The 16,777-nt window shown below is 38.6% G+C and overlaps 2 protein-coding genes across 3 annotated transcripts in view; both read right to left on the bottom strand.

Moving 5' to 3' along the window:
• Nucleotides 1-13,648, bottom strand: part of ChAT (Choline acetyltransferase) — a 78,161-nt gene extending 64,513 nt beyond the window's left edge. The window contains exon 1 of one of the 2 annotated variants that reach the window (XM_089728241.1): nt 13,511-13,648. The gene's annotated coding sequence lies outside the window, so the exon portion shown is untranslated. The remainder of the gene's footprint in view (nt 1-13,510) is intronic. The other variant, XM_089728242.1, reaches the window with a different exon arrangement.
• Nucleotides 1-13,650, bottom strand: part of VAChT (Vesicular acetylcholine transporter) — a 33,645-nt gene extending 19,995 nt beyond the window's left edge. Inside the window, exon 1 of the mRNA XM_028171689.2 lies at nt 13,511-13,650. The gene's annotated coding sequence lies outside the window, so the exon portion shown is untranslated. The remainder of the gene's footprint in view (nt 1-13,510) is intronic.
• Between the last annotated feature and the right edge of the window lie 3,127 nt (nt 13,651-16,777).

Here is a 16,777-nt window from a genome sequence, read left to right on the forward strand (position 1 = left end):
AGAGCGATCTCTTCCAGACAACCATCAAGGTGGACAAAAATCATTTGGAAACGTACTAAGATCATAAATATACTGTTTGGAGTAACACAAAAAAAGCTATGCGCTTACGAAATCGAAATTCTCGGAAAGAAAATAAAACAGAATTCGTGAAAAGATCTTGGTTGAGAATGGGCCAAACTGGATTATCTCGACGTCCCTTGAGACGGGGAGGCCGGAGAAAATGGGGCACTGGGATATTTATGCAATACTGTAATCTTATACCATAAATAGTTTGCTACTAGTAAGCAGTTTTATATTATTTTAATTGCATACATATAGATTGGACGAGCTCACAGCCCACCTGGTGTTAAGTGGTTATTGGAGCCCATAGACATCTACATCGTAAATGCGCCACCCACCTTGAGATATAAGTCATAAGGTCTCAAGTATAGTTACAACGGCTGCCCCACCCTTCAAACCGAAACGCATTACTGCTTCACGGCGGAAATAAGCAGGGTGGTGGTACTAGCCTGTGCGTACTTATAAGAAGTCCTACCACCAGAACTACGTCCAGAAACAATTTGGTATACAAAGGTTTTTAAGAGCAAGACAAAAGTGACAGTATATATTTCGGTAGATCGTATACCACGATCAGATTCAAGAAAAGTTTCTTTTCTTCAATAAGGTATTTCTGAGTCGAACTAAAGAGAGACCACGTTCAACTAAGCTCATTAGTGCCCTAACACCACTGATCTTTTCCGTTGCCGGACTCATCTCTGTATACGGTGAGTGTCATTCCTGGGTTGTAGGCGTCGCAAGCAAAAGATCTCACTGCTTGTTTGGTATTCATTGGCTGTCGAAACTCTAAGACACAACAACTTGCTACTCGCTTTCCAAGAAGGTTTCCTTTCAACTAATTAACCCCTACAACAACTAATTAAAAATTAATTAATTGCCCCTTTGAAATCGAAACGTATTACTCTGCTTCGCAGCAGAAACCTACCTGGTGGTATGTACACGTGAGGGCTCACAAAACGCCCTATCTTCAGTAATTACGTAAGTTATATTTTTTATGAATTTTCTTTTTATTGCACGTGTTAATCCATTCACTGTGGAAATCATTCGTGAATTAAGTACGTATATTATTAGAAAAATTGTATCTGTTTGCAAAATTCGAATACCGGCACAGTAGTATCGTTCGATAGAAATGCATTAGGCGGCGTCTTATCTTTTAGACCACGACTTCATTTTTAACATCCGCTAACTTGAAGATCTTACGTACGATAAAATAGTGCATTAAAAAACAAGTTAACAATGTATATCCATAAAAACCTTTTGTCTACACGATAAACATAAACACAGCATCATTAAATTTCCACGGTGTACAACACAAAACACCGTGGTAATTGCGACCGGCTCGGAGGGGAGAACAAATGAAGCCATTCCCACAAACCTTAGACGAAAAATATATTTGCGAGCACAGTTTAAAGCATTTTCAGCCTTATCTCTTCAGCTTTGAAACTTGAAATGGCTTATATGGATATTACCAGTCATTTCATAGTTGTTGCCGAGTAATTTTAGACAGTGTGCTGTTGAAATAAGAGTGCTTTGTGAGATTTGTGTTAGACTCTCGGGGTTGTGTTACAAGATGTGTGGTTTGTTGTAAATAATGATTTTATTCATGTAAGTCGAGACGTGTTTGTGCTGTGCTCACAATATAGGTGCTTGTTAAAAAAATGAGTATTTGTATTTTTTTAAATTATTTATTTCGTTCTTGAGAAAAAGAGTATAGGGCTTGTCTAATACTAAGTGTATACTAAAAGTTCAGAAACTCTGTACAAATGATGTAACATGTGTAATATGCATACCCTTACAGACTAGTGTTCATAGTGCAGTGACAATTTTAGAGTTGTAATACAACTATGAGGATACATAGACGATGTGCTGGTTATAGTATAGGGAATATCGCGTATGCTGACGTACAAAATTAAAATTGCCTCACCAATGAACCAAAGCTATGTGAATGCTAATGAAAAGAACCCTTATCTCGCATATATCGCGTGGTGTACCGCAGTAAATCCATGATGCGTATTACGGCCCCCGTCGACCCCATAACGAGCGCGCGCCAATAAACCATTTACGAGAATATTCCGGAGATACCAGACCCCGCGAAACGTAAAACTATACCTTTTAAGAATTCTCCTCGGAGGATTGGAAATGTCAGCGTTGAGGGTTTTGGCATTTTGTTTAATGAGAGGAAAAACAAACTTACTTCCGTTTGAAGTTAATTGAGGTATACAAATTGGAGAGAACAAGTTTCCATTTTTATAAAAGGGCAAGCAAGGCTACACAATTCGATAATCGAATTTTCGAATTTCAAATTCAAACTTTGTTTTTAATTACCTCTAGCATTAAGCATGGTAACTTTTTTAATACGCTTTTATTAGCTTTAGACCTCTGTTATGTAACGGAATCTTTGAACATGATTTTGACCCCCTTTAAAATGTCGGATTAACTTGAAATTTGGCATACTTATTAGGGATCGATGGAGCAAAGTAATAAGACAGAAAACAAAAATAACAGATGCCCTCACACAAGCTCTAAAATTGATATGGCAGTGGGCAGGTCACGTATTGAGATACACAGACACCAGGTGGACAGTCAACACTACAATCTGGAAAGGGCCAATTGGCAAAAGAAGGGTAGGGAGACCGAAAAGACGATGGGCTGACGACATAACCGAAATAATAGGAAAGGACTGGCAAACGATCGGCAAGGACAGAGATCAGTGGAAAGGACTGGAGGAGGCCTTCACCCGAGAGGAGGGGTCCATATCCAATAACAAAAATTAACTCGTACTAACATTTAGACAATGAGCATTAATAACTAGCTAAACACTAACAAATAAATACCACATTGCAAATGAAAGTTAAGGATAAGGGAATACAGGCTTTTTTATTTTATTTTTATTATTAGGGACCGATGACAATTTAATATTTAAAAAAATATTGAAAACATTGAATTCCAACTAAAAACAGAAAATAAATTTTAATAAATTTGATTTAAAAATAGTGTAAGAAAAAATGATTTTATTGTAAAAAAGCGTATTTTTTTAACTATTATTTATTTTTTCTACCTATGCTGATTGCCTTGAGAGGCTATCTATATCAGCGTTACCCTAGCGTGTAGATGTTGCTAACACTGGCCATAGCAAGAGCAGTGCTTCGCAGAATCTGCCACCGGATCGGAAACGCGACCCACTGGGAAGATCCGGCGAGAAACTCAGTGGTCTGTGTCTATGGGTTAAATGGTAACTATAAATATTACTTAGTTAAGAAGTGTGGCCACAGTACAAACGGTACGTGAGGTGGAGACTGGACAGATGTCAGCATATTTTATTTTAAGTATCCGAGAGTGTTAAGGTGGCATTGTAAAAGCCGAAAAGGTCATGAGCCATTTTAGTTATTTCTACATCAAAACAAAATCCCTTCAAATATACCATCAAAAAGTCGTGAAGTAGGTTCTTAGACGTACATAATTCGCGTCAATCAGTGCCATAGCACTAGATGTGAGTAACGGCCAAGCAACATGTCGAGTGGCTTTACGAAATGACTCAGCTTATTTTAAAAATAAGAAACGAATTTCCATCAAAACATCCACGGACGTGTTCAATTTAGTACAATCTCCCCTTCGTGAAATTGAGCGTCAGTAACGCTTCGGAGGGCCGGCGCGAGGGCGCGATGATTTGTGCCGATCGCGCTGATACAAAGTAACACCGGCTCGGGCAGGACCCAAGAACATGACCGGAATTTGTACAAACAAAGCTTACCGCAATTCACGAGGAAAATCTCTCGTTAGATAAGATCGCGGTTAGCTTTTTCTGCGCTTATATTAGATTTATAGAACGCTACTTGGATTACGAAGCCAAACGTGTTTCTGGATTTATTTGAGACCGGCTAAAGTCAGGCGACGGTAAAAGCGATGCTACACGTCAGCATCTATGTGATAGCAAGTTTGAGATGGAAATACCATTAGACTTTGCTATCCTTCTGAATGATATGTGCAAATGTTTTGCAGCAGAAGTAATTTGGTTAGTGGCACCCACAAGTAAAAGCAATCCGAATGATATTTTTTTATTGCCTTTGTAGGCAGACGAGTATACGGTCCACCTGATGGTAAATGGTTACCATCGCTCATGGACGTCAGCAATGCCAGGGGCAGAGCCAAGCCGCTGCATATCATTAAGTACTCTCCGCGAGCTACGTTTGAAGAAGTCCTTCTTTTCATAGCGCTCAGGAAACACCGTGGAGGGGAACTCATTCCAAAGCCGGACGGTACGTGGCAGAAAAGATCTTCGGAAATGCACTATCGATGAATGCAGCGGTTCCAGATAATATGGATGAACTCTGCTCCGATGGCGGGAGGTGCGATGATAAAAAGGAGATGAGAGGATCATCTCGAATAATTCCTCAAAGCATTCCCCATGGAACATACGGTATAAAACACAGAGAGAACCGAAGTCCCTCCGTAGACCCAGATGTTCCAAGCGATATCTAAATATAGCATTCACATCTGTCATTTTGTCCGTGTCCACCACGAGTTCCGTTCTCGTCGACATGTCCAGTCCATTTTTCTTCTAAAAGAATAGTTCCCGCACCCTTATACGCAAGGTCCCCTCCAAGACAGTAAGTGTGATCGTGCAATACAACCGCATGTCGCACCCCACACCTTATTATGTTAATGTTTCACGCATCATTACTCTAACGGACCTGCTGGCTGGTTGCGAAAATAAATATCAAATTATATTTTATTTCTATTATCAGATGTTCCTAGATAGCATGTTTTTATAATACATATGAATGTGCTGTTTGTTGATCTAATATTGGCATATTAAAACACCGAAGTAAAATTACGGGTTTTTTAATACATCAATGTGGCTCAGTCAGTAACTCGAACAACGATATGACAATATAAATATTGAGAACGCTTAAAATTCATTTAATTTTGAGATCTCATTGCACGTTAAAACTCCATTTAAACGCATTGCAGATTAGTGAATGATAAGTAATGAGCTTGCATATGCGCTAAAATTCTAAGTATTCTAAAAGCAATAGAAGCTTTCATTAGAAGAATAATATTGGTGGTAGGACCTCTTGTGAGTCCGCGCGGGTAGGCACCACCACCCTGCCTATTTCTGCCGTGAAGCAGTAATGTGTTTCGGTTTAAAGGGTGGGGCAGCCGTTGTAACTATACTTAGAACTTATATCTCAAGGTAGGTGGCGCATTTACGTCGTAGATGTCTCTGGGTTCCAGTAACCACTTACACCAGTTGGCTGTGAGCTCGTCCACCCATCTAAGCAATAAAAAAAGAAGTCCTATGGCTCATCAGATCAGATAATAAAACTTCTTTTATTTTTATTTTTATTAACAACACCCCTTTTTTTAGAACACCACTTTACCTTTGATCCCCCTACGGTGAAAGTACCCTTTGTTCGCAACAACACCGTCAAACAATGCCAAAACTTAATGCCAGTTTTAATAAAGCCCTGTCAACTAACATTTATTAGCGTCGTCCGGGTTATGGTGGGGGAGGCGGAAGCCCCTGCAACCGACCGTGTTAAATTGTTGAAATAATTCTCGTTCCTTTGTTCGATTTTGATAAATTACTTTATAATTTTTTTCTAATTTGCTATAGCCGGGGTAACGCGTTCCACGATGCTCTCCGCGAAGCCGAGGAGCGCAGGAGATGGAGAGAAACTGTACATGAGAGAATGATGCAACGGGGGAGCCACGACCCTCAGCAATGGGGAAAGCGACGCCAGGAGGAGTAGCCAAGCCACATTATGAGCCTGTACCGGAAGGTACAGCCACCACATCTGTTTCTGCCGCGAATTGTATGAACAGTCGCTATACGATACACTTGAACGTGAAAGATCACGATGGTGGTATTCAAGTTTGATATTTATTACCTCATTACAACAGGTAGGTCGTGTTTGAAACAGGACCGCTATGTACACAAAATATTTAATGTTTTTTAGTAAATACAAATAATACAAAAGATTTCAATCCGCTAAATGCATTTGTTGTGAAAATAATCAAAATATGTAACCTGAATTTTTGAGATGTAATAAATAGTTAAACCGTAAAAAAAAAATTAGGCTACAATCTTCTTCTTCTATATATTTAAAAATGAATTGCTGTTCGTTAGTCTCGCTAAAACTCGCGAACGGCAGGACCGATTTGGCTAATTTTGGTCTTGAATTATTTGTGGAAGTCCAGAGAAGGTTTAAAAGGTAGATAGATATAAAAATGCTCGGAGTTATATAAAAACAAACAATTTTGTTTTTCCTTTGATGTGTCCCCTTGATGTGTCTTTTATTTATCGATTGAGGCAATACGAAGTCTGCCGGGTCAGCTAGTATATTATATTGTTCGTATAACATGTCTTAAATCATAAATACGCAAGTTTTTTGTAAAGCTTTAAAATAGCTTTCGATCGACAATGCTCACGTACGAGGGGAGCTTCGACACGACTCTACAGCCGGAAGCAGTTAGTTACGGCGGGATAAATAGGCCGGTTCTACCCTGATTACAGATAGCTCGTGATCAGAATACGGATGCTGTAGATCTAATCTTGCATTGTAAAGGATCGCTATTATTTATGTATTTGAAATGTTTTGTTATTCTAATGAACTACGTACTTTACAAATGTTCATGATTGACTTTTACGATGAAGGAATAGCAATCTTATGAAGTCACCATCATCGTAAGGGCGTCTTTTGAGTCCGCTTAGGTAGGTACCACCACCCTTCCCTATTTCTGCCGTGAAGCAGTAATGCATTTCGGTTTGACTGTACTTGAAACCTTAGAACTTATATCTCAAGGTGGGCGGCGCATTTACGTTGTAGATGTCTATGGGCTCCAGTAACCACTTAACACCAGGTGGGCCCTGAGCTCGTCCATCCATCTAAATAAAAAAAAATATATAAAAATGTGAGTTAGCTTTTACGCTATCGAGAACGTTGCAAAACTGTCACTAAGCATAGTGATAACATTTCTGAGTGAGATTATCTCATATACTGCAACATAGAAATCCGTAATGGTCCTTTATGACGACAGTTCCCTATGAGCAACAAAGGGTTGAGTTTGTTAAGATGTACATATTTTAACATGTAGTTTGTAGGGGCTATTTTTGAGAGGGCTAAGGGAACCTGAACTTTAGCTAGCATGGTGGGATCTTTGTTGACGGTAACATGCCAATTAGACGAAACCAATGTTTACGAATGTTTGCTCAGATTTCTTGGATAGGAGTATTTTAGAGTTAGAATGTATGGTATCGACTTAGAATAGCACCACCTGTCTTTTTCCATGGCCAGCAGTGTCCTTTGAATATTGGACTGCGTACTGCAATTACTGCAATTGCAACCCGACATTAGCTAATGGTAGAGCCTATTCACCTCGACGACATGTCGGCTAAGCGCCCTCCGAGATCGGACTGTCGGTGAGAGGAAAGTCGGTTGGTAGGTAGGGCTCTAAAAATATCCTAAAAACATCTTCAGACCGTAAAATCCCGCATACCCCGCGCGTCCCATAGAATCGGACACCTTGTACGAAGATCACCGCCCTGCCCAAAAAAAAGCAGGAATAGACACCGCCATCCTGCTTATTTCGGCCGCGAAGCAGAATGAAGACAATACAGACCTCATCTAATCTCAAAGTGGGTAGCACCATTTGCTCTAAGGTAGTCTATTTAAATATATCAATAAATTACTTAACCGTATGGAGTCGTCGTGGCCTAAAGGATAAGACGTCCGGTGCATTCGTGTTGAAGCGATGCACCGGTGTTCGAATCCCGCAGGCGGGTACCAATTTTTCTAATGAAATATGTACTCAACAAATGTTCACGATTGACTTCCACGGTGAAGGAATAACATCGTGTAATAAAAATCAAACCCGCAAAATTATAATTTGCGTAATTACTGGTGGTAGGACCTCTTGTGAGTCCGCGCGGATAGGTACCACCGCCCTGCTTATTTCTGCCGTGAAGCAGTAATGCGTTTCGGTTTGAAGGGTGGGGCAGCCGTTGTAACTATACTGAGACTTTAGAACTTGTATCTCACAAGGTGGGTGGCGCGTCTACGTTGTAGATGTCTATGGGCTCCAGTAACCACTTAACATCAGGTGGGCTGTGAGCTCGTCCACCCATCTAAGCAATAAAAAAAAAAAAAAAAAAAAAAAAACCTGTTTCCTGCTGACACGCTTCAGTCAGCATTCTTTGGCACAACAATCGTACACCCCTAAACCGGATTTGTCACGCATTTCCAATTGGAGTGGCACACGCGCTACCAATTATAAACAATCGATAATAGAATCACAACAATCGTCTGAGGGATACGTGTAGTGGTTATTGTGGTTAGCTAATGATTATTAAACCCCAAAATCTTCATTGAACTGCACTGTTTCTTTATATTTGTCGATCGTTTTGAATTCTAGAACTATGATGGTTCAAAATTCGTCCCTAATACCGGATAGTGCGTTTTGAGAGATCACTTTAAATAATCAGTTCTAAATTAAGATGTGCCAATGTACCAAATAATCGATTAACGATTAGGATTTATTTGTACTCAGACCTATTTAGCCGTTCATTAAAGTACCCTATTATTGGTTAATAATTGGACTGGAAATATACGGCCCGTGTATAGACTGTACCAATGTACATATTATCGCTGACGGGATTTCCTGTCTTGATCAACAATGAAAACCCGTCAGGTTCAGAAGTTTCAACAAAACGAAAAACACATAAACACAGCGGGCTGCGCGTATTTTAAGATTGCTTCTATCAAACAGCCTCACGTTTCAAACCTACATTCGTTTCTTTCACGTCACCTGCCACATTATATTAGCATAGGACAAAAGTTTCGACTTTGCTCCGCGCCGCGGCGCTACCCATCAAATATTCATGACGAGGGGGCTCCCACCCCACGCTGTGGAAACTTCTGGTGCACGAAAGCCTTAGGGCATTTCTAAAATTGTATTTCTCTTACATAATACTCGTTGGATTTATATTTCAGGATTATTTTGTTTGTTATGTTTCGGATTGAAAATGTTCGGCTTGATAGATTTTAAGATGGGTTTGTCTAAATAGGTCGATGCCGTCACTATACTTTATCGGTCGTGAAGCAGTTGTCAGTTTTGTTGTCAAGGGTAAGATAGTCCTTATTCTGGAGCATTCGAGATTTCTACTTCAAATTATCTCAAAGGGGTTGATGCCAGCGTTGTTGATAGGGTAACATGGGGTCTACTTAGACACATGTCTACTCTCTAATCTCGCATTCGTTGCTTCATCGCCTATAGGTCAGAATGGTGAATGGTGGTAGTTAATCTCAGTATTTTTGGTAAATATGTTTGGTATCCGGGTTGTGGTATGTATACTTGAATTGCAGCAAATAAAAATAAAACAGGAGAATATCGAAGCTTGGAGAATATAATGATTTTAACTATTAATTTAATTCGATTAACTTAATGTACCGTCATATAAGTAAAACCGCCGAAAGTAGTTAGTTAAAAACCGTTTATTGTCTTTAGACGTGGTTTTAACAACGTTTTCGTGGAACAAGGGAAAATATTAATCTGATTTATATGTTTCGAGTCTATTAGTCGATGGGTTAACGTCTGTAACCGGAGCGGGGGTCGGATTGGGGCTAATTGATGCAATTACTGAACCGGAGTGGAGGCGCTCGCTAATTACGCGTTTATAATCAATGTAAATTATTATTATTTTTACCATGCATCTTTTTGTTGTAGCTTAGACGGGTGGGCGTGGTCATGGCTCACCCAGAGCTATTTTTTTATTGCTTAGTTGAGTGAACGAGCTCACGGCCCACCTGGTGTTAAGTGGTTACCGAATCCCATAGTAAACACTATGCCGCCACTTACCTTGGGACAGGAGGTTTAAGATTCAGCTACATATATAACATAGTAGGCCAATTGACATACATCGAAAACCTGGTTTACTGGTGGTAGGACCACTTGTGAGTCCGCGCGGGTAGGTACCACCACCCAGTCTATTTCTGCCATGAGACAGTAATGCGTTTCGGTTTGAAGGGTGGGGCAGCCATTGTAACTATACTTGAGACCTTAGAACTTATACCTCAAGGTGGGTGGCGCATTTACGTTGTAGATGTCTATGGGCTCCAGTAACCACTTAACACCAGGTGGGCTGTGAGCTCGTCCACCCATCTAAGCAAGAAAAAAACAACCCAAACTTATTTGTATAAAAATACATCACAACATGAGTTATGTGGTCGAAGTACAAATTACTTCTATTTTTCGTTATTGCTAACGATGGACAGGCTTAATTAGAGCCCACCTGTTATTAAGTGGTTAGTTCTAAATGTCAGTTATATTGCATAGCGGCTTTTATGACCCGTTAAACGAGAATCCATATCTGGGATCAAAATAATAGTATGGTGCTATGTCTACGGATTTCCAATACGCCCCATCCCATAAACTAAGCTGACTGCCAGTACAAACGGAAGAGCATGATGTGTGGGAAGCTTCGTGCTTATTGGCTCGATAAAAATTTCGGGTCAAGCATTACCTCAGCTCTGATCGAAGCTCGCGGCTTGGAAACTTGTCTTTTAAAAAATTCAAAGAATATTCTCGAAGCTAAATACAAAATTACGTAACAACAGAATATCAAAGTGGAGACAATAGATTCAATTATAATGGTTTCCCGACGTAACTAAGTTTGCTTGACAAATTCCACAATCGATGTCGCTTATGTGTGGGCCATGAGATAAGCGTTTTTATTTATACACAAAGGCAATGGAAAGTCGCTATGAAATTGGGCCGCAAGCTCATACGCGCTTCTATGCTAATTTATAATAGATCACCATTTTTGTTTTAAAAGAATCGAGTCGACATTTAGCTGGAACTCATAATAATCTTTGCGACCGGATTAGAAAGAAAAGTAGCATTACTGCCGGCTCATAACAAGCTCTACCCAGAGCAATTGAGAGAAGAATTAAAATAAGGCAGCGTAGTTAGAACTTTTCCATAGATACGGATCGATAAAAATAAATTCCGTGAATATAATATTGACTTCAATTTTCAATTTAATAAATCACATAGCGACCAGCCTCACATTTTATGGCCACATCTGAAAGATCGGGAATTGTAACAAGCTCGTCGTGTGGTTGTGACGGGCAAATTGGAGCGCAGATATGCGAGGGGGGCATTACGGTATGGCTTGTAACCAGTGATGGATTTGCACTGGTAATTCAAGGAACATTGTAAAAGGCAGTTGTATTAGGCAGCGGCTTGCCTCTGCCACTGGCATTACTGAACTCCATGGGTGACGATAACTACTCACCATCAGGTAGTACGCTCGTCTGCCTACTAGGGCAATAAATAAATAATAGTTTAAAAAAACTAAAAAAATACGCTTTTATAGAAAATCCAACTAAAACATAGAAAATAAATTTTAATAAATTTGAATTAAAAATAGTGTAAGAAAAAATGATTTTATTGTAAAAAAGCGTGAGGTGCTTTTCAGGATATTATCAAAATAGCCCTTCTACTCATATCTGTTCATAAAATATTTATTACTACTGATACCATGCACCCCACGCTTTTTTACAATAAAATATTTTTTCTTACACTATTTTTAAATCAAATTCATTAAAATTTATTTTCAATTTTTTATTTGGATTTTCTATAAAACGTATCTTTTTAGTTTTTTTAAACTATTATTTCTTTTTCATTTTTTGATGAATTTCAATTTTTTCAATATATTTTTTTAAATATTGAATTGTCATCGGTCCTTAATAAGTATACCAAATTTCGAGTTAATCCGACATTTTGAAGGGAGTCAAAATCATGTTCAAAGATTCCGTTACATACTAACATACATACGTCTGAAGCTAATAAAAGCGTATTAAAAAACCTTTAAATTTCATCTATCAGCTGCCCCTATCAACATGTTTGTATATCACAAACACCGAAGTATGCTTTTCATGTCTGATTTTGTATACAAAATGCGATATAAGATATTTTTATGATATGCATGTATTACCTGACCATTTAATTACAGAAAACAATCTTTACCGAAGCTGAAATGTTGATTATAGTGCAGTTTATTCATACCAAAACGATAAGTCATCTGAGTATGTTCCTATATGAATGAAGCTGTAATGTATAACAAAGTCAACGCGTGAGATCGCAGACACCACGCGTCGCCCGATTTTCATCATTAATTAGTTATTGTACAAAATAATATTTCATTGTTTTTGGTAATTAAAGCAATGGGTCTCGTAATGTGAAGCGGTTACCGGCCCATGGACATCACCGCCTGATGCCACTAGTCCTCTTGAGCTCTGGTACCTCTAACTTTATACACTTTTCAAAAACCTAAAAACTTATTTGCACATTTTCAAACCTTGTTAATATTTGAATAGAAGACACAGGATCACAATGCCCTGAGTTAATACAATACTAATAAAAACATTTTTCCAAACAAAAAAGCCACCTTCCTTTCGCAAATATTGTTCTCGCCCCAACGAGCCACCAATGCCCAAATTAAACCTTAACTCATTGTGATAAAGGTCAGCATTGATGTTTATTCGGAACGCTAACGAATGCCAAATATTTGTGCAAGCGATGTTATTAAATATACGAGGGTTGTAATGTTATTAGAAATATAAGGGAGCAATCACATGTTCTGTCGGTGTTAGGGTGTTGTGAGACCACGCAGCTTGTTACCACCTGCTTGTCTATTTTAGCCGCAAAACACGTGGTCTTCAATGAGACGGGTAGAATCAGTCTGAAGCAACTGAGAAGTCTCTTTCAACTTCTAAATGTAGGTATCGGCAAGTTGTAGCTGACACCTTAAAGCTTCATGATCGGCTGGCTTGTGTCCATATCCTTGTACTAATCCGTGCTAAATAACTGTCGACAGCTTTTAAAGCTTATTGATTGATAATAAGTTACGAAAATCTTTAAATACCGTCAACACTATAATAATCCATTCCATCCTAAATTTCAAATCGGAGCAAAATGCGCGGTGCCGGTCCTGACCCGGACCTTAACTTGCCTAAAGAGAATAGCCGCTCCGTCCAATGTGCTTAGTGCGAGTTTTTTAACGTTCTCGATCACGTAAAAGTTAACTCAAATTTGTATGGAGTTGGAACAGCTTCACTTCGTTTGCCGCTAATAATTAAAAACTCGCACTAAGCACACAGAGCACACAGGACGCAAGGACCCTGCTCCCGAAGCCAAGTTACAATACCGAATGTTTCTGCGAGTGGTCTCTTTACAGTTTAACAACCTGTCTGCAGGTTGGAAAACGCAAAGATTTTGCTTAAAGAGCTTTATATTTAATGTGCAAGCTCACACACAGTACACCTGGTGATAAGTAGCTATCGGAGTAAATAAGGAAAACACTTACGAATCGTATTATAGACTCAAAATGAAATTTATGCTTCATCAAACAATTTAACCTCAAAATACACATTTAGAAACATAACCTTACCTGAGTCTCTGAGCTGCAGCGAGCCGACCTTGTTGGTGAGGTAGCCCTTGATGGAGCTGGCGACCCGCGAGGGCGAGGCGGCGGCGGCGCCCCCCCGCAGCGCGCCCTGCAGCCGCCCAAACAGCGCGGCCCCCTCCGCCTCCACGGTCGAGCCCCTGGGGGCGACTGCCCCTCACCCTTCAAATCCTAACTTTGTACTCAACTTGGAGTTCTAAATTCAAATGTGCTGTATGGACAGGCAGTTCGTTTGACCGCTGGGGCTATGTAGGTTTGTATTTGAAGTCAGAGTTCGACGCGCGGCCGATTACGATTTTAAATTACAGTTTTAAATGTATAAGTAATTACGTTTAAAATACCTAATGTTTAAAGACTAAATCAGTGTTTGTTTTGATATGTATCGTTTGCGGGTTCAGTGCTCGACCATAGTGCGCCGTGTGCCTGTAACAATCAGGAAATGCGATAGTTAAAGCATCTGGAAAACAAATTATTCTTCTCGTACAGCGATGCGGTCCTAAAAAAAAACATTCATGAAATCTTTGTCTTGTATCTATAGAAGAATCTGCGAACCCGGATGTGTGCAGGCGGAAGCAACCACTCGCCCAACATCCGGCCGCCATCTTGCTCCCGGAACGCTTTCGGTTTACGACATCCGGTTATTTTGTGTGAAATAATGTAACTTTTCCGAATGTTCCTTCTGAGGGTAGCTTAAATTTGATTTGATTGATTCACATTCTTTTGTTACAATTATTTAACGCGAATCGAGTTGCACTTTTATTTAGAAGTCAGCAAAAATGTTTTTTTTTGTTCACTATTACTTTAGAATATAGAACAAACTTGTACTTGATAATCAATATCACCATTTACCTTGAATCATATCGTATGAGGTATCGGGTATTGACGTATTGATTACATTTATAATTTAATAACATAAATGTTTTAAAGCACTTATTATTATTATTGATTCTACAAACTTTAAGTATGTCTGGAAATTAGGTTCTAAGATTTCTTGCCAATATTCTAGTTTATTAATAATTAATTGGCACTACACGTGTCGCACATATAATTAAGGCCATATTACGGAATAATACCTATCTCATTCGTTGCTTCCAACATTTGTAAAGGTCTAGCTTTATAGAAAATTGTATGGCAAGCTATTCGGAACTTTAGAAATACTAGAATAAAATTAATAAACGCGAAGTTAAATCTTTAAAATATTTATAATTATTATTGTTTGAAATTCATGACTTTTTGTGTATAATAAAAAAGTTCTTTCAGGTAGGCGTTAGGTACGAGCTCACTTCGAGAGAATCCTACAAATATTTCTGGCGTATTCGTCTTTGCGAGCAAACTAATTTATTTTTGACAAGATTAGCTCAACTCTGGTTATTACCTATTACATATTGTACCTATTATATTACCTATACCTATTACTATATATTACGCATACCTTAATAGGTAATCTATTATACCTACTTAGTGTTAAGACTGCCGTATTTTCCAAATCCGATAAGTACTTTCGGGGAGCTTCAGAATTAACACGATCTTACAAAAGGATTCTTAATGGTCCTTTTGCGTATTGATTCCAAGATACCATTTAGGCCCTATTCAGCTTTATCCTGTACTGAGAGCTTTAATCCATCCATTTTCCGATCTCATGGAAATTATTGCTAAAACTCCAATGGAATAGAAATCTCGCTTAAACTCGTTCATGTCGATGTGACAACTTAATATCAGCAGGGGCGTGGACTGGACTATCTTTCTGCGCAAAAAAATAACTATGCTCTTATATTTTAACTGTGCCGTAGGTCGGAGAAACAGCGTAGAAAGGTTTATGCGCCATGACTAGCTAGCTTCAGAGTCACTTTGAGGATGAACCACCGGTTCCTAAGCGGAATTCAATTTAGTGCTTTTCTTAGAAATATTTTTATGTAGCAGTTTTTTTGAGAAGCAAATTTTTAAAATAGAAATTAAAATAATTTTTGTGCTAAAATTTACTTAATTTGCAATATACTAAAGCTATCCTTTTTCTAATCATATTAAGGTTAATACGGTTTTATTTCATGATTATACCTCTTAAAGTTATTATATTCTTTTAAAGAAAATCTAAAAATGTAATATTTATTTAGAATTTCTGAATCACGAATACTGTCAAAAGAAGAAGAGAAAAGAATTTTAAAAAAAATACACTAATTCATGCAAAACTATAAACCACCCACACACACAGACATACCACTACCATCACAAATATACACACATATTACGTAACCAATTACATAACAAACTCACACACTAGAACATTTATACTCACGCACACATTCTCACTAATTACACCTTAAGACAAAAATGAGAATAAAAAAAAAATAAAAAACAGAAATTAATTTCATGAAAAAATCACCTCGTTCTTGTGGCGGGGCGAGCTTGGCACACTTGGGAACACCTTGCCCGGACTGGCAAGGCTGGCCGGTTATGCCTGAAAAGGCTGTATTGACATGCGCGGACCGAAGCCCCGTGATTGGGCCCCGGCTTGCCCTGACGTCACCGACGACCCACCAATCACGGCGCCCTGAAACTTTCATGTAGGCAGGAGACGAGATAGGTCGATAACTAAAAATAGAACCTAAAGGACATTTGGGATCCGTATTGGTCGATATTTGTGTACGTGTGTGCACGCGAGACCACACATTCGCAAGCCATTAATCAGAATTGACGCTTGGAATTAAATCATTCGTTTGACTAGCCAGACCTTGTTTCGCTGCATTGATAAAAGAAGCCTTGAAGTCATTGCTTATAGATCACGACTAACAGCCTGTCAGTAGTATGATCCCTGGTAATGCATCTCACGAACTTCAACTAACAAAATAAATGATAATATAATTAATGTAATCAAAGACAATTAAATACGCATTATATTAAAGATAGTAAAAAACTACCATATTACAAATAAATAAATAAAATCCTAATCGTTGCGCCAATAAAGCTCTGAAACACAAACACATAAAAAAGGTCGCTTCAGAACATTCTCCTTTTTTTTAAGTCAGCTAAAAATCAAAATGCAGATAAACGCTAATAAAAAAAACCGTGTTTGTGGTTTCTTCGATTAAGTGCTATTAATTGTTGCTAAGACATCCGTACCCCAGAGCCCCAGTGGAAAGTCAAAAATATAATACTCACCCCTCACCCACATCTATGTATATTGGACAGCTAGCTATATTTGATACAGTACACAAATTCTGCAAACCATAAAAGTATCAAATTATGTAAATTTTC

This window comes from Bombyx mandarina, chromosome 06, assembly GCF_030267445.1.
Source record: "Bombyx mandarina strain Sakado chromosome 06, ASM3026744v2".
NCBI classification, from domain to species: domain Eukaryota; kingdom Metazoa; phylum Arthropoda; class Insecta; order Lepidoptera; family Bombycidae; genus Bombyx; species Bombyx mandarina.